Raw genomic sequence first — 25,803 nt, 5'->3', positions numbered from 1 at the left:
TATGTTCTTAATAGCTCGTGGAACCCTATGGGCGAAATGGACGTAGCAATAACTTTGTTTGCTGTGGCAACATATCACACGACTTGGATGTGTACGCGTGAACACAGCGCGAACCCTTTGTCGCCAGACAAAATACCAACTCCAATCGGGAAAAAGTGGTGAAACCGCAAAAACCGTCCACATTCACGTTGACGTCTGTTTACTGAGCTACACGGCAAAGCAGAAGAAAAAATTATTATGTCAAACAGATGAAATCTAATAAATTTTGATTTCTGAAACAACTGTTAATTTTAATGTCCGCGATTGTAATACACATTTCTGTACAAACGATTTTCAGAATATCCAACTGCAACTAGGTTTTAATGTACACTTTCCATCTAAGAAAATATTATTTTATTGCTTTATGTATAAATAATTGATAATTACAAAATCGTTTTTCATAGTGTTATTCATTTTTGTATAGTCTGTGCTTCGATGGTGGAAAAAACTAATTTACATTTAAGAAAAAGACCCTCTTTTAGGGTAGTCTATTAACCGTAGTTAGAGTTATTATGTATAATTTTCTCAAAGATCTAAAATTACGTATACTGAAGGATCGTACATCATTTTCAAGCAATTAGTTTGCCAATTTCCATTAGTATTCTGAGATTGAAAATAAAATACGTGCATGAAATATATAATTTTTAAAAAATATATATTTGTACCTATTCTTTATCGTCAGAAGCCAGAAAGACGGGTTTATTCATATAAATTTTTCCTACTGCTCAAAGCAGATTGATGAAATAAATGTCGTAGTTATAATATTTTACAGAAAAATACGGTAATGACTGAAAACACAATTAAAAATGAGTTGAGTACAGAATATAACGATAGAAAGTTGAAATATGGGAAGTAGTAAGTTTATTATTTGTTTTAATGCACAACATTTTGTTACCAAACAAACCGTTATATCTAAATGAATAAATTTGATTGAAACCGTTTAAAAATGATTTGTTTTACATACCTAATAAATATTACTTATAACCCCTTACTATGCGTTTTCTTTAACCATAAGGATACAATAAGTGAAACGAGTTCAATTAGATCGACAAGTTGGTTTCTTATTTTTCAATCCTCAGATTTATTACGAATTTACTTTTAGAGAATTGGCTTTATTAAAAAAATTTGGTTCTATACAATTAATTTAATCAGCAATTTCATTAGAGTTTCATCCCAAAAGAAAATGTTTTTTTAAATTTGAATCTGTTTGTTTTCAGTTCAAGTTCCTAAAAAAACTCTTTATGGTTGAAAGCTTGGTAGATAAGGAAGTAAAATGCAAATTATCTAATTTTTCAAAAATTAAGTCAATCATATAATCATATTTTAAACATCCAAACAAAATTTCAAAAAACAAATTATATCAATTAACAGCAGCATTTACAGACAAAAATCTTTACTCTGTGCACTTTATGGCAGAACGTGTTGGTTCTAAAATTTATACGGTAAAACGAATAGACCAAAGATATTAGTCCTTCCATCAATGATTCTGAAAGTATTAAAAATACTATAGATTCCGCACTATAGGCCGCAAAGGCGAAAGCTGCTAATGGCGACAAACCACTGTATTTTCCTGTATGGGGTGGAGATATGATCAGAGGCCTGAGGATAAAAAGTACTGCAAAGAGACAAAGTGGACATGCTGGCTTTTGAGCGTAAGAGCGCATAGGATGACAAGATGCGGCAACCATCGAACGAGCTAGTACAATGCGTGGCAACAAAGGTAGACACAACTAGTTCCGACGATTACTTCACAACGTACAGACACCTGAATGTACGTACTGTGAACACGAGCTACATGAAGTCGAACATACGTGGGTAACCTTACCCCTGATATTATCAGAAGGTTGCCTGACATGATAATGATAACAAACAATCGGAACAAACAGACATGTGCCAAGAGATTCCTCAACTAGAGGATATATCACCATAGTTCCTGGTTGGACGGAGATAATAGAAGATAAAGGTATAGGGAGTAGGTTACATATCCATTAGCTCTATTGGCTAAATCGGTTACTTGTATTTTGCATTTCTTAACGAAAAATGAAAAAACTGCTCCAATGACTCACTGTTCCTGCACCAGGGATTCGTAATAGTTAATAAGAACTATTCTTGTGTCAGAATTTTTGGCATATAACTAGGATGATTGTACGATTCAAAGCATTAGGCTTTAAAAGAATTAAAGAATATTGCTTTTGATAACACAAACAACGAGGCGTTTCTCGCTTTCAAAAAGTCACTTTTGGGTAACTGATTATATTAATGTTATTTTGAATCATGAAATATTTACTGAAATCACTGCCGATAAAACTGTTGACAGATTGAACTTTAATATACCCTGTCATAGTGAAACAGTTTAAAGCAGTAAAACCAGTGATTGAAGTTTCCATTTGTTGTAATATTATTGAATTGGAAAGCAGAGGTCGATAATCTCTGTTGATGAAAGATGGAATGGAAATTTTCCATCTAGAATAACATCAGTGATCATCACCCCCTCCTTCTAATCAATTATAGTGAAATTTTTGGCGATACGCAATTAGAAATACTAAAATGATATCTGAAGAAAATGGAAGTTTAATAACATTTCACTACTTATAAGGAAATTTTTTTAGCGGCGTAGCGATTCAAAAAGGAGAACATTTTGAATCCATCCACTTAAAAATGTTATACGTGACACAGTTTTCAACCAATGGTCATTGACAGTAGTTATGCAAAAAATTAGAAACAATATTATTGGTCCAAAGTAATGAAAATCCGTGCTCAATTTTTAGCATTTTCCAACGTTCATACCAGAACTTCTAGCGGTAGGTTCCCAAATAACAGACGGATATTTTCTTTGGAGAATTCAGACATTTGATATTTATTTACATGGATTCGTGATCTGCAATGATTAATTTGTCTTTCAGTACAAATAACCAAAATATACGGCGACACAGAATTGTTCAACCACATGTTATCCAATCAAAATTCGTCCAGTTGATGTAAGAGAATGTCGTTGAAATAACTTTGTAGCGTCCACCGTTCTAAATAACTGTGTTTATTAAAAAAGACCAACTGACACATCCAACGTCAATACCGAGAAATTATACATAGAAATGGAATAAGGGCTCTTCGCTTTTGATTATTTTTGATGTAAAGTTGTTTTCCACATAGTCAAGATCTAGAACAGCTTCAGCACGCGCTTGGATGTCAACCACTAGCAGCTGGAGCATCGGGCTGGAGCAACTTTTTAAAGGAACATCTTCAAATCTCATACCAAAATTCTCCTTATATAATGCCCAGTTAGTTGATTGTCACGTAATGTGGTCGATATTACTAGATTCTCTGTGACATCTTTAGCAACAGCCGAGATAATATCTAAAGAACGACTTCTCCAGGCCCACCTAGATAAGGCAGAGCATTTCGTGTTGATCTATATTGCTCAGTTGGTATCAGACGACCAGGAAATTTACGTTTAAATTTACGTTGCGCCAAAATTACTGGTGAATTATTACGCAAAATTTTTTTTCTGCATCCTTGAAGAGAATATTGATATGTCTTCTTGATGTAAATGTTGTATCTATTCACAAATGTTGAAACAAAAGTGACTGACCACGATTTGTAAAATTATGACATCTTTTGAGAGGGTGATAACTTTTGCGGCACCTGTTACCTATAGTTTTAAACCAATAAGTATAGTATCGGTAATGAACATGGTGTGTAAGCGCTTGTATTTCGAAAGTACGATTGATTTAAATCGATCAACATCAAAATAATATCTTCATATTTATGAAAACGCAAATTCTCAGACACAAGATGGCGTCATACTGAATAACCCCACACTGGGCAAAAAACACCTGAAATTGCAAAATAAATAAGCCTCGTGTACATATGAAACTTGTAGTTGGCTACCAACTAATGTACGATAGCGAGACACGTAAATTACTAAAGAGAATATATTATGAATCTGTTGTAATTATTTATAACTGCACGCAATCTTAAGTCGCTTGGAGCAGAGCGAAAAATTGATAGGACATTCCGCGAGTAACTAGTTTGTTGTTATTTATGGGTTTGCAAGATGTGCCTTTTCGGTATTTTTCCAATTAAAATAGGCATATACAGGGATAATCGAATATAATAACTATGGATTTATAGAAAGTATTAATTATTTAATTTCAAGAAATGGATAATAACAATAAATTTTATCGAGAAAATATTTTCCTTTGACAGTAAAATATAAGCATAATTCCATCACATACTTGGTATGGAGCCCATTCATAGAGTCGTATCAACTTCTCAAAATTGTTTCCTCAACTTCTAGTTCTGCCGGAGACTGGTGATATGAACAGTATGTTTAAATGAAGAATGAAGATAATCTTATCCCTGGATCGACCTCATGTCAAACGATAGTATGTAAAAGTAAAAACAAATGATTAAATGAAGTAGTTTTAAGTCTGGGTAAGTATAGCAGTACAATTCTCTATGCGTTCGTCAAATTTTAAACGAATCTAAACCACTATCAGAAACAAACAGAACTCTTCTTTATTAAATCCAAAAGTAAAAGGTAAAATAGTTCCTCGATACTTGGTTATTGTCGAGAAAAACGATAAAAACACCATTAAAAATTGATCACCACAACATACAATCCCGAAATTAATACTTTTCCAGTCCAACTCAGTGTAAAACTACACAATTAGTTTATGTTGGAATTGTCGTCTAAAAATGTACATTTCTTCTTGCTTTTCCTGCACATAGTATGATTTTGTTAAACGCGAACAAAGTATTCTCTACATTCTTCAATTTGAAGCTACTTTTCTAAGGATCGCTAGTCATATATCACGAATAAGTTGAACAATGTTAAAAATGACTGAAAGGTGTAAAATCCGCATGACTTGAGAGGACAGAATCTACGTCTCGAAATCAATGTTAAATTATATCAAGTCAAAAGATAAGAATGAATCTAGAATATATATGAAAACAAAAAACTGATTTTTGATCACTAAACCCAATTATCTCGAATAACCATAGGTATAACCATATTTGGAAAATCTCGGTCGAAGTTAAAAGTTGTATTGGATACGGAAAAATTCCAATGCCCAAAGGAGACGGGTTTTAAACGGCATCCCTTATTTTCTTTTATGAAAATTAGAAAAAAACGATTTTATTTTTTGGCCCTTGTTTATTCTGATTTCATCCTTCTCTAGGGTATCGGTTGCTATTATTGTTTTTCCAGTCTTTCTCCCTTTCTTTGTGTTTTTCTTGGCTAGTGCTTTTGGAAACGGCTGTACTTCTTCTGGCGAAATAAGACTTTTTTCGAGGATGTCTGGATTTAAATTTTAAGGTTTTATTGGTGGAGTTTTTACACCTGACGGCCCAGCTCTTAGATCATCTGTTGTTCCTTCTTTATTTGAGGTTGAATCAGTAGTTTATCGGTAGTAGGAAGGTTGGGTTGTGGTACTAAACAGCCAAGACTCTACACCATGGCTGTAAAATGTTTTAAGAGGGCCATATATAGTTGAATGAAGTGGCTGTTTGACGCGTTCCAAGGTACATGAGGTGATTTTGTTTCAAGGTACAAAAGGTTGCATTTTTCCAATCAATTAATTTTAAAGCTTAGAGATTATAGTCATAACAAATTACAACACTGCGTAATGGATATGGAAATAAATGAAGAAGACATGGACAAACAATCCTCACCAATTTCTAACGTTAATACTTACATAATAAATACTTGAGCAAACTTTTTATTCGGCATTTGTTGGATGTGAATGGTACCTTTAATCAACACAAAACACATACCCTTTACTCCCGCTCTCATAATCGTACTACACGAATGAAATCTAAAAACCTTGAAATCCCTCAAACTTTCGACGTAATATCAGTAAAAAGATAACATTCTGATTATTTAATTCATAACTGTTAATTAGAATTTAGTTAATATAGTCGAATAACAGTTAATTAGACTGGCCTACACAATTATTATAGTTCCAACAATTATTTTTTCTTTGAAGGTACTTAATTTTCCTATATTTGCCTAATAAGCTAAAACATTTATTCTCCTATTCAGTTAACATTTTAATTTTGAAGATAATGGTTCTGTGTAATAAGGAAAATGGTTTATAGACAAAAATAACAATTCATACGCGACGAAGCTAGAAAACTTCCTGTGACAAGTTTAGTTAGATTTGTGAAGAATTTTCGAAGAATATGAAAAATATGCTTATTTCGTACATTTGGATGTTGTAATTGGAGATCAAGTGAATGAAAGGGAAGCGAAGAAGTATACCTTTTGCTGTTTCAATTCTGGGAAACCACAAACCAGTTCAATGATTACTATTTTTGTATGATAAAGATCCAAATTTGCAAAAACACAAGCGAATAGAAATAAAGTAACTCTATCACACCAGCAGGGTATTCTAGACATTGAGGAAGTCGTCCGCTTTAGACGCCACATCAATAACGAACTGAACGGATGGCTGGATATCAGATGAAGTCTAACTGGAAAAACACTCTAGGCGTAAGATAATTAGGAAGATTCATAGCCATATCAGCTAAGAAATATGAGGAACTTCTTATTATGACCAGAAACTACATCTAGTAGGTGGTTTTCTGACAGGTAACAGCAGATTCTGCGAGCGAGCCAAGTTCCAGCAAGCCATATGTGTCAGAACTTCTTGTTTCCAATATTAAAGAATGGAAACTTGCCAAAGAAACGACATTCATCAAAAGTTTTATAACAGGATCACCTAAACCAAATACCTATTCAATAATAATAAAAGGAACTTACAAAAAGAAGCGTCTATTTCACAAAACTCTTCATCGTAATAAAAACCTTTTTTAATTTTAGTAAGATCTTCGTGTAAACCGTGTGAAACTTATTCTATATTTATAAATGAGAACAATTGTTTAAATCGTAGCCTAGTCACACAGACCAACTACCTTTTTTTATAATACTGATTTTCACCTTATTATTATATGAATGAATGAATACGATTACATCAAACACGAAAAAAGTCTACATTCATGAATTAATTAATATATCTAGTAGATTATCGTTTAAAACTGCCATGTCTACCCTCAGCTGGGCAACCCTATAAATATCTTTTCTTTTTCGGTCGATAAATTATTACAGCTTGCAACGTTTCTACCCTATGGCGCGAACACATTCGTTACTCTGCGACACGTGTAAAAAACAAAAACTTCATGCTACAGAAACATAACTAAATTCTGTTAATCTTTTGCAGGAACAAAAGCAAAGTAGGTGTCTTAAAACGGCAAACAACTTCAACCATTAAAGTCGTTTGATATACATTTTTGTGGTGAACATAAATGTTTGTCCTTGTGTAGATACGACGGTCCGTGCCTAGTACCTACTTGACAGACAGAATTATGGCCCCAGATATACCATACCAAGATGTAATGTAAAGATGCATGGTATCTAACCCACGTTATTTTCCATCAACTCTGCGCCTTTTATTTCTTTCTTACGTTATACATGACTCTTTCTAACTTGGAAAGTGAAAAAATGTTAAATATACAGGGAATTATCTTTTTATAGATGCAGACCGTACAATAAAAAAGTATTAATTGATTCAATTAAAATTATAAATCGATATTTACATTTTGTTGAGCTTCTGCAGAAAAATAACAACCTCAACGTAGATAATTTTGAAGGTTGCAGCAAAGGAGGATTGAGGATAACCTTAAATTACCTATAAAGTTAGACGAGAATTTGTTTAGTTATTACAGTGCAACCTTAATATAACGTACTTCCTCGATTTAACAAAATCTTCGTAATTTCTTTGAATTAATTGTCCTGGGACCTACAAACTTAAGCCACTCATCATCGGAAAATATCAAACCGCGTTGTTTTAAAAATGTCAATATTTTACCAAGAGATTACACGTCCAACCATAAGGCTTGGAAGACCAGTGATAATTTTTGCAATTGGCTTAAAAGTCTGGATAAAGATATGAAGAAAAAAAGCTAACCTCAAAAATATAAAAATAAAGTACTTGCCTCCAAATACTCCTCCAAAACTACAACCACTGGACCAAGGCATCAACCAAAGCTTCAAAATGCATTATAGGAAGGAAGATGTCAGACAATTTCTTGCTGATGTTGAACGCCAACTATAATTTACGTTTTACAAGCCACGTGGATGATCGTCAAAGCTTGGAATCTAGTCACTGAAAAGACCATTGCAAACTGCTTCGAGAAAAGTGGACTTAAAGTAACATGCGAAGTTGAGAAGGAAGTACTCGCAGAACTTGGCAAACAGTTCAAGAAGAGTTGCACCTTCAAGAGACTGAGGTCGAAGATTTACCTTTGATAATGATTTAGATGAAGACGAGGAAGAAGGGAATGAAATTAATGAGCATAACATCGCAATAAAATATGTTTATAATGCTTTAAATATAATAAAATCTGTGTTTCTCAAAAAAGGAGGTTTGAGTGACGATGTAGTAAAATCCATCACGAAATTGAATTGCGCTTTGGATGTGATAACTCTAACCGGTGGTAAACAGACAAATATTTATGACTTTTTTTCTCAAGATGAACAAAATTGAGCTACTATGACCACATAGTTGATTCTTCATCTTTAATTCGTCAGTTTCGTTGTACGAATCTTTGAAATTAACATTAAATTACCTAGATAATATTTGTACCCACCAAGAAATGTATCTACTTCTTTACTGCATTTAATTTTGGTTATTAATCTGAGAAAAAAATTTTGATACCTACCTAATTAAAATGTCAAAAAATCATCTATTAGTAGAAGTTCTTCGCTATAACGTGATGTTAAGGTAGATAAAACTATTTTTTTACCTCTTTATAACGAATTTTAGGCCACCCTAACCTCAACCTTGAAATAGTGAAGATTTTCTTATTCCCTCCGATTTGTTATATGGAAGTTACATTATATTAAATTTTCTGTATTTTTTCCATTAAAGTACTATTAGTAAAATTTTGGAACAAAGATTACCAGAGCAATTATTACGAAAAATTAGCTTTTTTGAATGATTACGTACTTACCGTATCCTAGATGGAAAATAGATGTAAAATTATTTTCCAGAAATTTCCTTGTAGTTGGCCAGTGACGAACTTGCGTGTCATTCCAGTTTCTAGAATATTTGTCCTTTTTAAAAATTTTGTTCATATAATATTCAACCCAGTTTGACTACTGAACATTTATTTGTGTGGTATGAAATTTTCTTTTCTTGCGTGAAAAACCTTTGTACATCAAAAATTACTCAAGTATATTATGTATATATATATATATATATATATATTGAAACTTTCAATAAGATAGTTAACAACCACGACTTAAATTGTCTGATTACGATTAATTTTCTTTATTTTAAATGAGTTAAATACTCCCTGGAACATTCACTCTCCTAACCTGCCATCCTGGAAAAACAAGCAGAAACATGCATGATTTGTAACAGCAAATTACGCATAATTGATTACGAATTGGTTCAGGATTTTATTTTACCAGGCACGATTTGAAATAGCAAAGATAGCGCCGGAATCTTACTACTCAGTACTACACTGACAAATATTTTTGATATTCATGTTTTAAATCTTCCAAACTTGGTAATACTGAATTGCTGAACTCGCAGACCCGCGAACAAAGCTACTTTCAATCCTTTGAATTACTTTAACAAAATGTTTCAATCAATTTTTGGTTATAGTTGATTGGAGAATTTTTCTGAATTTTGTTATTCGTCATCGAGATCAAATCAATAAACAGAATTAAAGTTACCATAACGAGTATTATCGGAGTGCCATAAATATAACATTAATTTTAAATCCTAACTAATATAAATATAAACTAATAAATCCAACTACTAGGGACTCATTTAATATATTTTATCAATTCAATTTACAAAATCCAGTTAAATAATGAGGTCGGTTTATTATTGGACAGGAAAACACATCTTTTAAAATATGTTTTATGTATATGTATATCATTGTAAAGTAATATATTGAAGATATTGTATATATCATGATAATTAAATTGAGCTAATATAATTATAAATTTATCATAAATATTGTTTGATGTATGACACAAATCAACTATATCGTTACTAGATGGTAGAATAAATTTATTATTACCATTGTATTGCAAAGAATCCAATTTTAAATAAACTGTCATTCCTCTAAATATCCAGCTATTTTAATCTGCTGCTGATTTTTTCTTGTACTTTTTATAATTACATCATGCTTTGCTTTAGTTTATTAGCGACAAATAGATTTTTGTATAACTGCAAATCGAAAAAATGGCAAATATCTTGAAAGACTGTTCATATTTATAAAACTATCTTGAGGAAAAATTGGATCACGCGCTTCAAAAGATGAGCCGAATAGAATACAATCTACCAAAACTACTCAAGGGAGATAAACCCTGCTCATTTTCGAGATTGGAACAAAATAAATCCAAATACCTGCATAGTGGGACTATATATAAAATATTTATAACTATACAGGCTGTGTTGTTTGGAATTTCTGGAATCGTTCTTGATCTTCATACTAAACACAATGTTTACATCAACACTCATAATTACACTGTCTGACGCGCGTTTCAATAACCAAGTTATCGTCTTCCGAAACTGAAAATGAAACCTAATAACATGACTTACCTGTTTTATATTAAATATACATAAATATTAAAAATATTAATTCCTTGACTACTAAACTATAGAGTGAGCTGTAAAGAATTAGCCCTTTATCCCCATTTAAGCTACCCTCACATTTAACAACTTCAATGATTTCAAATGCATTCAAAAATTTATTATTGGATACATTTTTTAACAATTTTACATTATTTATATTCATTGTATGATTATGACTGGCAGCGTGATCGGTAATACTCGATTTTCCGGTCCGTCCGTTTTCGCTATATTCAATACGAAGAAGAAAAACGTAGACTAATTCATTTTGAAACTCAACTCAAAATATCCCTCTATAAAGTTCACCTATGAAATGGAAAATATGATTTTAGATACTTTAGTAATTAAGACAAGTAATAGGCTAGAGTTTGATGTATTTAGGAATAACATCGCTACATCCCGGCTGATTATTTTCATTGTATTCAACATAAGATGGCCAGTCTCCATTTCCTAGTGAATCGGTTAATTCACTTTCCACTTACAATCGAGAGATACAATAAGGAAAAGACCTTGATTCACGATGTAGCTGTACCCAACGGTTAAGATGAAAGAATTGTTAATAGTTCAATTAACTGTCATGTGAAACCATTTCACAACTCAAAATGAAAAACAAGAAAAATTCGCTCTGATACCTGTGGACATATTAACATGCCTTTGACCAGCTGGAATCAATTTAGCTACCCGGTATGTCCGATTGCACCTATAGGTCTTATAGATCGGCCGTGATAGGTACAATTGAACTATAAAAGATATTCGTGGGCTCCCTATTTATATTAGAAGCCAGTTTATTCAATTCTTCCATTTGAGAACCACTAGGAATATTTAGAAATTTTATTCAAAAAACATGATTTTTTGAACAATTCATACAACACTTTTGAAATAGTTATTCCCGTAACACAAACTCTTCATATGAGGATAAGCTCGACATTCTGACTCCATGCAATTGGCTTTGCTAGTGGCGGGCAATCAGCGACTTTTGTACATGCACCACCAAAAAACCGGGACTGGTTTTCAGCGCCTACAATAGTCGCTGGATAGTCTGTTTTCTTCTTGTGTGCGGTATTATACTAGACAATGGTCGGCAAATTGGGGCTCCAGAACTGCATGTGGCTCTTTGGCTACTTCAGTGCAGCTCTGGCTTAAAGGTGCAATAATACTTTCATCCCAAAAAAATGGCGAGAACAACATCTCATTTTTTCTTCAAGTTCTTCACATTCTTTTATTATCCGAACTTACTGAAGCATCCTTAAGAAACTAATCCCTCTAGTGATAAACACCATTCAATTGAATATGGAATTGAATATGGAGGAAAATTCTCAGGAATTTGAATACAGTAGAGCGACTTTGGTATTTGTCAAAAATCTTCTAAATGCTACAATAATCAAGTAAAAATTTTTTTCTTTTGAAATTAACACTGGTAGCTCTGAAATAAAATTTGTGGGTTTTAAAACAAGAGGACATGAACATCTTTGTGTTGCGTTGGAAATATTGGAGGATCAGCTGAAAAAGCTCGGGTTTGCTGTTCTTTCCCTTTATGGTCCTTCATATAAATGCAAATTATCTTTCTCAAGCATTAAAATTGTCAAGAGTAAACTGAGAAGCCGTCTTATTGAGAGAACTTCGAATCATGCCATTAAAAACAACAACATTCAAACCTGACTTACTCAAACTTTCCAAAGAGATACAAGCAATGTTTTTTCATTAATATATATTTATTAAGTATGAAATTCAGTTTTATTTATTATAATAAAGTTAACTAAATCGATTTGTTGCTGCAGTAGACTGAGTAGACCTACTTAGTGTTGTGAAGCATTTCTGCAATCTGCTCTAATATTTCTTGACACTGTTGATAACTAAAGTTGACGCGTACACTGAGATTAATATTTTCTGTATCAATCAAATTGCTTTCTTTGAGAGTTTCTATAGGTTTCATATAAAAATTATGTGTTTTTGTCTCTCTTTCTAAAAAAGTAACCAAGCTTCGTATATTAAAACGAGTCACGTTTCCAATTCTAGTGTGTGGTAAAAACGTATTCATGAAAGTGTTAACAGCTTTCAAAGCACTCCATGAATGTTAACAGGAGCGCTAGAGAATGTTAATACACAACATCAAACTTTATATGTATAATAGATTTGAATAAAGTTGAGGTGCTGTTTGTTTGGTTAAACAAAAATTTCTCGTTAGAGGAGATTTGTATGGAGACATACTGTAGTAATTCGCTTGAATTAATCAAACCATTATGTGCGAGCCATGGTTGGTTGTTTTTCTTTTCTTATTCATCAACTGATATAATCAACGGGATGCTCTAGGCAAAGTGAGTCTACACTTTACACAATGCATATAAGTGATGAAAGATCTATAGTCGTATATTTCTAAGAATGGATTTGTTTTGTTCCAATCCGATCTAATATATGTCTAAAGTATTGAACCTTCTCTATTTGGTAGTACTTATCAATTCTTACGTTTTATATAGCATAATACACTTTTAAAAGTGAATATTTTACACGCTAGTTCTATTATGGTTGATATATTTTCCATATTATTATCAATTTTGTACTAAAGCCCATTCCATGAGACAAATTATTAACTGTAAAAAACATTCGAAAGTTCACAATAATACCAGTTACTTAAGTTTTTCTGTTAAGCGAATTTTCTCAGGTCTCAAGTCCCAGAAATACATGGCCTGACCTAGAGATGGCGGAGTTACTTGAAAAATAGCTCTCTAGTAGAAAATACACAATCTATACAGCATATGTTTCAAGTTTGAAGACGCCACGTTGTTTATTATTTGTTTGGCAGCCACCAATAGTGAAATTTTTTAGTAAATTTGCAAACATGGAAAAAATTGGTCATCGTTATGTGATACAATACTTTTATTTGAAAACAGTAAAATATTGGGTAGCAGAGTGAAGATCAACAACGCAGTGAAAGACCAAATGAGTTGACGACTCCAGAAATGTTGAAGACAATCCACAAAGCGGTAATGGGCGATCCTACACTGAAAGTGCGCAAGCTAGCAGACACAGGAGGCATTTCAAAAAGTCCGGTACATCGCATATTAACTGAAACGCTGTGCAAAAGATGGGTACCGCTTTGCTCACATTGGAACATAAACAGCGTCGTGAAGATGTGTCCATCGAGTGTTTGGCAATGTTTCACAAAAATAAATCCGAATTTTTGCGCCGTTTCCTAACCATGGATGGAATGTGGGTCCACTACTTCACACCCGAAACGAAGGAACAATTAAACAATGAACTGAAAAGGGAGAACCGGCTCTAAAGAAGGCAAGGAGCGTTCCATCTGCAGACAAGGTTATGGTATCGGTTTCTTAGGATTAGGAATAATTTGCATTGACTATCTTGAAAAAAGAAAAATTACCAACAGCGAGTATTAGGTATCCGAATTATTGCAAGGCTTGAGCAAAGAAATGAAGTAGAAATAGCCGTATTTGGCTAAGAAAAAAGTGTTGTTTTATCAAGACTCACGTTACTGCAATTTTCAAAATTAATGAAATAAATATTGAATTTCTACCTCATGCTCCCTACTAGACAGATTCAGCACCCTTGAATTATTTTTTGTTCCCAGTCCTAAAAAAGTGTCTCGATGATCAAAAATTTTCCAACAATAAAGAGGCGACATCGGTAGTTAATGGCTATTTTGCGGATCTTGACGATTCTAATTATAAAAAAAGCCGTGAGCAGCAGAACTCCATCACGAAAGTCGAATTTTTCGTCGAATGAAGAATTTAACTAATACACAAACAAATCTTTCCATAAAATGAATTTCTTGGAAATGATATCAATTCTCAATCTTATTTTTTATATGGAAAATTTGCTATTGCTATCAATAACTTTTCATTTCACAAGTTAACTCTCTCTCTCGAATGAAAATTCATAATTTCAATAGACCCGGTGGTCTCGAACCCTCTTGCTCAATTCCAATTGACTACAAAGACAAAATTGTCATAATGACAAGAAATTTCGAAAATGGGAAGTAAAAAAAAATCACCCTAGCAACGATCATACTCGTATTATTCATTAAATAGGAGGCGGTCCAGTTCAACAATTACAACGATCAAAATGATTTCGGGCGTTTTGTGCTAGAAGAACTGAAGAAGAAAACTTTGAACTTGAGAAAGACAATTCTTCAACATCACCCCTACTTGCATGGGAAGTTCGAACCCTCTAGTTAAACTTTTTCTGGCCCAAAAATAAAAAAAATATAACAAAAATGACCATAAAATGGATAGGGGTGGAGATGGAAAGTTTCGACCTTAGACAGGAAATCATCTCGCAACTAATTGAACCTACATGTGAAATTTCATTTTCAGTCGCTTTTCATTTGACCTGCAGAGGTGAGCAAAGGTCAAAAAACACTTTTTTGCACTGCGACCCCTCGAAATATTCATTTGTTTTCAACCAAATTCTAATAACATCAATCCGCCGCCAAAAAAGCCATGTATGCTAATTTTGAACCAAATCGGACCCATAGCAATTGCTCAAGAGACGAAAATAAGAATTGTAGTTTAAACAAAAAATGATGTGCCCCCCATTTTTCTTCTAGTCATGCCTACCTAATTTTTCCTTGAAAAATTCGACAAAAAAGGGTATCGAACTTATTGAACATCGCTGGAAAAGTATATGGCGTTTAAAGGAACTCACATTGAAAAATAAATACACGTTTTTCCAGAATTTTAGTATTTTCTTTGTTGGTCCAGGTATTTATGGTACCATCCTCGTATTTGATACCAAAAATTTGATTTAATAACATCTTGACTTTAATGATGAGCGTTCATTTATTCATTGAAGAAAATTTCTTCATTATGCCAAAAAATAATAGATCTACTGGTTTAAAAAATCCAATTAGTGCCGTTGGCAACATATTTGTATAATGAATATACTCAGAAAATAACTGAAATTTAACAAAAGTGATTGTCTTATCCAAAATTAAGAAAAAATCAAGCTATTCAGTATTATTTGTGTTAGATATGATCCTTTTTACGGTCGGCGAAACCTGGAAGTAAAAATACTTCAAAACGAAAGGCAACGTTGCCGCTTAGACTGCAGCTAATATTTCTTATACAAAAGAATGCCTATAGATTTCTTCGAAGTGTAGCCGGTACATTATCAAGCAAACGCCCGACACAAGATTTATATTCGCCATTTTCTTGAAATACGAGCTATTGTTCCAATCGACCCACGGCTATTTTACAAACAGCGACACCAAATTTGGCCACTATATAAACTAAATTCAAAATGGCTTCATTTGCGAACGGCTCTACCTAATTTAGATACGCGCAAGAAATATGTATCGATTAGATTTTATAGTATTACACGCAGTTGAGGCAACAATAAACTATTTAAAACCATTTTGAAGGTGTTATAATGGCCTATTAAGAACTGATAGAGATAGGAAGACACGATGTTAAAGTGATACAATTTCTTCGGACTTACCACATATTGTACAGTTTGTTTTTCTATTGAACAGATACGGACTGGTCAAAATTGTAGCGTGAATAAGTGAAAATGATAATTATTTTTATTTCAATAGTGTAATTATTCGGGTGAGAATAGATTTTAGGTGATCAAATAACTCACCCGAATGAGCAAAAGAGTCATATTCAACCTATAGTTTCTGTCGGTTGTGAAATTTTCCACAAAATAGTGAGTAGTGACTGTTGAGACAAATATTTTTTACAATAAATTGTTGAAAACTCCACAAATTACCAGACTAATAATGAAAGCAAGGTACGTAGTAACCAGTCTTCCTTCCGAATGTACTCAAATCACTACTCAATGGCATTCGAAAAAGGAATTAATTGCAGTTCATAAAGAACTTGACGGCAAACGAGAAGCTTATTTTTAGTTAAAGTAAATATACTGAGACAAATATACTGAGATTTGGAAGACACAGTCTGAGTACGAGTCGCATCTATCTAACGGATATTAATAAATGAAATACTACAAATGATGTTTAAAAATTGAAATGATGTTCTTAAAATTGCCTTGTACACGGAATAAATAAAGTATAGCTCGCTCAAAAGTAGATAATTGCTTACATAACAGTCCTAAAGCTTCCAAACAGAAGCTTTTCTAACTACAACTGTCAAAGTAGTTAAACAATATTAACCAAAAACGGGACTTAAGTACATTCTTATATTCGCGTCTATGGAGTCGAGGAATAAAGACGAAGGCGCGCTAGTTAAAGCAAAGGTTTTACTATAGCGGAGAAGGTGTTGTGTACCGTATTTTGGGATATGAGAGAAGTGGTTGCGGTTGAGTTTCTTATTGAACGACGAACTGAGAACGCGCAGCAATTGCCTATAAACGACGCAATATTCCGTAGTACTATATGCCTGCAAGACAACGGCAAACTGCAGACAGCTCGATTTACGAAGAAAACGTTGAACGAATTGGGTTGAGAAAAACTGGAGCACCCTGATTATAGTTCCGATTTATCGCCATATGGTTACGAGTGAATCCAATAGATTTTTACGAAAAAGTCATATGAAGGCTTCCTGAGAGGTGACTGAAGTGTGTAGAGTGTGAAGGAGACTTTCAGCTCCATACCTTAATAAAATTTTTGATAGCAAAATTCCTGTTTTCATTTGAACCACCCTCTTATTAGTCCATTTTCAAATCAATTGCTTGAAGAAAAGAAGTGACAAAAAATAGAAACAACTATATAGATTTGCAAAATACCAACATGACCTCTATGTGGAAGAGTTGAATCGTATGTATACAAATACTTAAGTTTCAAAAGCAGTCATATGCTTATACTGTATTAGTACAACATTATTTAATTCCTAAGCTGAACTACTCAAATTGTTGTCCAGTGCCATATTTTTGGAATCTTTTAGTGGTTTAAAGTTAGTTTAAAAAAAGTCGTTCTGATCTGTGCGATTATGTTTTATTAGGTACTCCATTACAATCCGAATGAAGTATAAAACTTATACTAACTGTAAACTTTGATCCTGTAAGACGAATTCATTTCAGAGTTATTGTTGAATAACTAAAAGATAATTATATATACAAAGTTCCACAAGAATCCAGATTTTCATCCACTTAACTGCAACAATAAACGACTTTTTCTTCAAATGCATAAATAATATGTCGTCATTGAGAAGCTCATGAACATGAAATCGCTTTTTTTACTCTCATGGTTATTGAGAAATGAGAAAAATGCTGCAAATGTCCTCCCAGACTGATTATATTTTCTAAGATAGATATTAGCCGATCTATTTGGATAAACTTTTTCTCATATATGTGGTCATTCAATTGCACCACGTTACCCAATCTACCCAATCTAAATATTCCATTAATATATTCTTTGTCAACAATCCAAAATATGTGACAGGGCACTACCCTTTTTGAACAATAATTTTCCATTGAGAATATCTGGATCTATTCCGTTGGACAACCGAACTGCTAGATCAATACTTATTCAGAATCTAAGTAGAAGTCAACTTCGAGATTTTTCTATAAAAAAATAAACCTTTTATTTGAGTGTAATTTTACCTCAATAGTAAATAAAACCTTTGAAAATAGACAACAAATCTTCATATAGATATTGGAACTTGCTTCTTATTTATGTAAATTTTTCTATCTCCACCAAATCTATAGTAAAACATATTAATTTTTTTTCTCGTAACCATGAAAGTAGAACAAATTTTTGGTTTCATAGTAACGAGCTGCATTCAAATTATTTACATAAACGACTCGCTTATAGCAAGAATCATATATTAACTAATATAAAGCCCATGCAAATTGCAGTTAATATTTCAATGTGTCAGAGTAATAGCACCTGTTAAATACCAGTTAACCCCGGTATTGACATCACTTATCATTAAATATTAACCCGGTTTCGAGCCAATATGTGTTCGCTTCGATTAACTGTGGCTGTTTACTTTAATTGGAGCATATTTTAGTTTGTTAATTTGAAGCGACAATTTAGATTTACTCTTTGCATACACACGCAGACCGACCAGCTCTCTATGTATGGTTTGGCACAACAAATGGCGCTATCAACGCATTTATATAAATTTTGTCGCGCATAGTGTATTTCCAATAAATGCTGCATAATCACTAACACTCGCGCTACCAATAGTTAGTGACCCGTTATTTCCTTATACAGGATGATTTTATATCCTCTGTAGTTGACTTTCACAGTTTGTTCTAACAAGACCAAAAAAAATCTGATCCGTTTATTAATGTCATTTAGAACAATAATGATGGAGAACTCGTAACATTCCAAGAGTATTTGAAAAAGAAAAGAAAGCATAAGAATATAGTAGAACAAGATCTGAAACCAAAGGGAGAAGGAGCATTAAATCATAGAAGAAGACCACAAAGAAGTATAATACCATTGAAGACGGAGTAACACATAACACATCAATGGAATTTATTTAAAGAATAAACTAAACAACTAAATCTAAACACATAACAACTAATAACTACTATTCACTGAAATTCTCACATGTGATGCGATATTTTATGCTCAGATATTTTTGTGATCTTTGATATTCTCTCCTTATTAACCAACGTTCCCATTGATTGTCTATTTTAGACAGCACATTGCCCCAGATTGTCTTTCGCTTATTAAACACCAACTTCTTATTCCAAGATCACTTCTATGAAAAACTCAAATTAGCTCATCTTTACCGTCATTGCCAAAATTTTCATAGACCATTCGGAAAATAGAGCACTTTATATTCCAGAAGAATGATTTGAATGTTTCCTGAGCAGAAACGCTCCTCAGAGCGCTATTATATTATGCGAATGCCATCGATTCATTTATTCCGCCATGAATGATATTTTCTAGGAAGAAAGTGTCCTTTTTCCCGTATTTTTTATCCTCGCTATTACAAAGATGAACTCAATTGAATGTCATTGCTGGAATACCAGTTAATTGTTGTTATTGTTAATTCTGGGTATCTGAAATGTTGAATTGATTAGATTCTTATACTTCTTTCATATACAATTTTCATGCGTTTGCGTAGCTTTTGGAAAATTCTTCTTCTATGCCTCATGCAGTTCATGCTGCAGTTCATAATCAAATACTTTTTTTATCGAGAAATAGCTTAGTTTTTCAAACTATGTAGTGCTAAATGAAAATACTACTCAACTGAGTTTTCAGAATTATATTTCATTTATTCTCAGTTGTTTGTATAAATTATACAAACACAATGCTTTATGTAGTAATGTGTTATCAAAATCAGATAAAATGTAAACTCAAGGATATATTTCTGGTTAATGCTAATTTCCCCAATTAATCATACTTTGTATCAATATTTAATGTCACAATTGAAAGTAGGTTTTGCAGACTATTGATTTATTGATGTTACAGTGGCGCAACTAGGCTTAATATATCCCCCATTTATGCTTTACATCACTGTATATTAATATAATTACAGGTAAAGTACGATGTATTCATGTATTAGTTAAACCGGTACTACACGATTCCTCCAGCGTTTGAGCCAACATTAGCGTTTTCAACGTAAGGCTGTACATTGGAAGGAAGGCTGGATGCAGTGCTGCAACTACACGATTTTTCCAACGTTTACGCCAATATTCACTTTCCAACGTTGGTTGAACATTGGATGAAGGCTGGAACCTGACTAAACTTACCTAAAAAAATGAAAAAAAAAAATATAAACTGGACGCAAGAGGACAAGAAGTATGTGTAGTTGTTCAAGTGTTGGTTCCAACTTCTTTCCAATGTTGGTTACTCCTTAGACGCGGGTCAAAGAACCCATTTTCTATGGCCAACATTCCAATGCCAACGTTAGTCGAATGACATCAAATCATATTAGCGTGCAACGTTGGAAGCATTGGATGCATCTTGTGGACTGGTTTTAAGATATATTTTCCTTATTATAGAAGCTAATTCACATAAACATATAAATATGTAGGTGAAGTAATTAGTAGCAGTAGAAAAAGAAGGCCCTTCTTATTAAGAACATGAAATGAGATACTTAGATATAATGACTGTTTTGTTAAGCCCGATAGAATTTAGATTGGAACACAGAAATTGAATTTCAATCACAAATTTTTTTATTCCAAATATCAATACACGAGTTTAAGATTTGAATATAATTTTGCTGCATGACACGTAGCGCAATATATTGAAACCACATCTCGTCCTGATCAATATAATTCATATTTTCAAACTAAACATCATTGATTATGGTAGGTAATGATTCCAATGATAGAAATGATGTCCAATGGTATAATTAGTATGTAAACAACAGCAAACGGTGCATTTTTCTGAAAGTCTGTAGGGTCTGTCTGATGTAGTTTGGCTTCACTCCATATGTAGCTGTTCCGTTTATAAACAAACCCTATAAGTGTCGAAAATGAGTATCATCGCTGAACTCAATTTTGGAACAAAAGTGCCTCTAAAGTCTCTGGAGCTCAATCGGAGAAAGAACGACACATACATGAGAGACTTATGGCTTGAGTTCCTGTACCAGCTGAATGTTATATGGGTGTAATGATGTGCAAAATTTACCACATAATGGACTGACAAAACCTCGATTTCTACGCTTGAGACTGATAACAAATCGATAAATTTAGATCTTATTCGTCTAAAATTCTAAGAATTTTTGGATGAAAGAGACATTTGTGGGCGTCATCCAAATCACAAGACTGTGCTAATTGATCACTGATTTTCAAAATAGATATGTACCTATACAATATTATTGATTTTTATTTAGAAGCTTTGTTGCAGACTACCTATTTGTCTTTATTTATAACATGTGGTAACACTGTGTTGATAAAGGGATATATGTACGTAAACAAGTACAAACCTGTATCAGAATCGTGTGAGGTATGGACGTGCTTCTGTGGCATTATGGACTGTGATTGTTTGTTTGTCAGTGTTCTACTACTACACTTGTGAATGCGAGAAGATTTGAAAAACGGGAAATATCACGAAGATTGAAGGTTTCTGGGGGAAAATTGATACATTAATATCATTTTCAGTTAAATAAAGCGAAGAAACATGAAAATTCGTATAATTTTTTTTTTATTTTTGACAGATCTGCTTGAGCAACGAAAGCACCCAAATTTTCCAGGATAAAGCGTCGTTGTCATGGACAAAAGTATCATCCTGACTGTATCGTTCCAATGGTTAAACATCTCACCAAAGAGGTGATTAGATCCTTAGCGGCAAGAGCACAGAGCGTCTGTACGTCGTAAGATTAATAATGAGGCAAGATCAGTACTAAGATGTATTACAAAATCTGTTAATTCAGCAGCTAAGAGGAGAGACCATTCACTTTCATGAAATATGGAGCTCCATGCCACACTGTACGCTCTGTTGAGGCTTTTTAGGAAGAAGAAAATTTCCCTATATTGAATAATATCCCCTATATGAACCAAATTGAAAATGTGTGGGAGCTGATGAAAAGAGAAGTAGCTGAAGAGGTGATAACCAACAACACTCAGCTCCAAGAAAAAATTATTCATGGGTGGACACACCATCCTCAGTTGCAGGAGAAAGTACAATAATGCATTGATAGCATGCCGCGCAGAATTAAAGCTTATCTTGTTTTATTTATATTAAATTCATCGGTAATTGATGGAAAAATATAAAAATATCAAACAAATCAATTGAAAAACTAAAAAACGTTACAATATAATATTATACATAAAATCGGTGCGACTAATAATTTGGCCAATGTAGGCATACGTTGATCAGTTGTTTTTTCATATCAACTACATCACCTCAGTACTAAAATATTGGAACTCCAAATTATACGACACAAAATTATCTGGTACTTGCAAATTCTTCAGCTCTTCCGCTTACAGGCATTGTTATCAAAGTGTAAGTGATATTTATTGTCAATACTTAAAATAAGATGTTATTAGAGAGAATATTCTCATGGTTACAATATACCAACGGTACCTACGTGTTGTTATTGAAAATGATTGTTGAGTACAATTTACTAAAGCTATATCCAATCATTATAGTAGGACGAGTTAAAATAAATCAAACCCAAGATAAAAAGATTCCTTCGGATATTCGAATAATTTATAGATTGTTAAGTATTTGAAAATAATGATCAATATTTACAATTCAAAATTAATTTAAGTAGCCTTCAACCTCCAAAGGGGGAAATTTGTAATCCAAAGAAATTGTTATGCAGATAGTAAATTATGTTACATTTCGCTTTGAAATATGCAGAATTTTCACTTTTGTACCAATCAGCGCTAAAAATTGATTTTGAATATTGAATTTGTGTAATAAAATTGGGACGAACATCGAATCTTATTTCTGTAAAATTGTGCTGTTTAAAAGCGCATTTGAAAAGTTCAGTATTGTACATAAACATTTCAGAATATAATTTCTGAATTATCAGCAGATTTTGAGAAGCATCCATTTATAAACTTTGAGGCGATAAAAATAACTATTACAATAGCACTTGAAACTTTTACTGAAAAAAAACCTATTTAAATGGATGGTACTATGAAACAACTAATCCGATGAAAATGGCGCCAAATCTATTTATTTATAAATATCTAGTTTAATAATTTCAACGATTGCACGAAAAATAGTGCGTATGCCATGGCCGCGAAACTTTTTAACGACCTCAAGATAATCTTGCCTCGGCCGCAAGCAACCTTGGTGGAAACTATTTTTCTCGGTACGTTTAAACGGTATTTCGCGGCCTAAGCATACAAATAACTACATATTTCTATCAATTTTTTGAATCAATATACCTTATCTTTTATGGAACAACTAATAAAAAAAGCAAAATAACTGATCAATAACGGTTATGTACTGTAAAAAAACTACTTGTTTCTTTTGAATAAATTGTCTGATACGTCTTTCGAAGTACATGAAGATAAGTATACGTCGGTGTAAAATATATTCCAACAATTCAACGGAGACATACACATTAGTTACCTTCTCCATGTGAAACCTAATCTCGACTATGAAGAATTATTACTCCATCCTATCCATCCTTATTCCATTTTTAAGTCTTACGGTCGGCGACATCAAATAAATTTAATTTTATTTATTTAAGAATTACCGTGTTCAGATTGTTCACAGATATCGATGTAGAGTTTTACACCTTTTTTAATTATAAAGAAAATATATGGCTACACTAAATAATGTACTTATGTAGTAGTAATTAGATTATTTTCGTAATTAATATATCCGTTTGAATAACTAATGGGCTTTAATGAGAGGTAGAATTGAGTTAGAATTTCCGTAGGTTATTTTTATTTGCGCTTTTGAAATAAATTAAATTGTATGCACATGATATTGAAAAATTAACCTTAATTACATTACATTTACAAATATATAAAGCGTCTCTTTCCGTAGAAAGGGAAAAATCTGCAATTAATAAGAAAATCAATAGTTAATTTTCATTATAGGTAATATGTCAATCAGGTTGAAAATAATCATGTATATATAGTTACAATTATTGATATTTTTTTCATATATTTCAATATCAATGTATATTATATCAAACTTTCTTTAACATTAATAATTCTTTTCTCTCTCATTTATCCTGCACTTGCACACTATTCTCCCTACAATTTCATTTACTATCTGAATGGTTCTTTCTGTGATCTTTCATCTTTTTCATTTCTCCCACACCTTTTATATTTTTGTTTTCTGCTTTATTCTATATATTTGTAAATCTCGATTTTTTCTAAACGTTCTTTTTCTCTTCAATTTGTTCAATACGTAACGACTCTCAAAGTAAAAAAAGGTCTCCTCGAAATGCAGAAAGCATTGAACCTAATGTATGGATGGAAGATGGATCTTCTCACCCCAAATTTTCTTTATCTTCTCTACCGAATTTTAAATGTAAAAGCCTTCATATAATATTCGATTCCCAACTCATTTGGAATCACCATATTCATAAAATCAAAGCCAACTGTTTCAAGAAACTAAACATAATAAAAAGTCTCAATGCGGCTGCGACGAAATTATGGTATCAAGAGTCTACAGAACTTTCATCCGCTCTACATTCCATCTTCCATGTCTAGCAATAATTTATTACACTATGTTCACAATACGACTCTCTTGTTGTGGCTTACTGCCTTCCAGCACCTCTTTGCCAGCCTCATATTGAAGCTTATAAGGAACTGCTTTTCTCAAGGCGACAATCGTTTCTCTTTGTGCTGCTCCAGTGTCCTCTAATTCTTTCAATCTTGTTCCTATTATAATAACTTTCCTCCCCACTACCTTACTCACAACTCTGACCTCCCCGATTCCTCAACCTTCTAGTCCTCCTTGGGCCAAAAATATTCCTTTAATCGGCATCTCGCATGAAACTACCTGAATCCGGTATAGGTAGTACTTCAATTCAAATCTCGTACTAGTAAGTTCCTTCCGCTAACCTTCGATGTGTAGTGTTTATACTGGAGATTTATAGAGCATCCTTAAAGTCATATGTATGTATTGATTTTCTTTCGTCTATCCAATCATTGGAAGCCATACTAGCTATCACCCAATAGTTCAAAACATATATGACTGATACCAATCCCTTATCGTTCGTGTTATCATAGTATCTCTCGTTAGGCTTCTTTCGCTCACTGGAATCTTTAAATTTCGGATCGCTACGTCAAGGAAGACTCTAACAGCTCATTAAAAATTCTGGTCACTTCATGAAGATCTCAAGCTTAACTAAACATCTCATCTTGTTAACGCGATCTATAGATCAGTACAACACTACACTACATGAATCTATAAGTAGAAAAGAAGTTGTAATAATTAGAAGATTTCGTATCAATCAATCCAAACTTCCACATAGTTATTTGAGTTCTTCAGAGAGTCCTGTATGCTATGCTACTATGACCATCTATCATATACTCATCGACTGCAAATAGTACACCACCGAATAGCAACCGTTTGATCTGACGACTAACCTCAAGGAAAAACTTAACTGTCTACAGAGACAGAAAAAGTTTAAATCTTCTTCATGACTTTACCACAAAATTTAATAAAATATATTTATGTGTTATGACAGTTTTGTAGTACTTCTATATGTCATTTAAAATGTAATGTCCTGCCCAGGACATTACATTTTGTGTTTTTCAGTTTTTGGTAAACTACAGTCCATTTTTATGTACGAGAGATTAATGAAACCTACTA

Source organism: Diorhabda carinulata, chromosome 7, assembly GCF_026250575.1.
Source record: "Diorhabda carinulata isolate Delta chromosome 7, icDioCari1.1, whole genome shotgun sequence".
NCBI lineage: Eukaryota > Metazoa > Arthropoda > Insecta > Coleoptera > Chrysomelidae > Diorhabda > Diorhabda carinulata.
The sequence above is the reverse complement of the archived record's forward strand: the minus strand, read 5'-3'. Positions refer to the sequence as shown.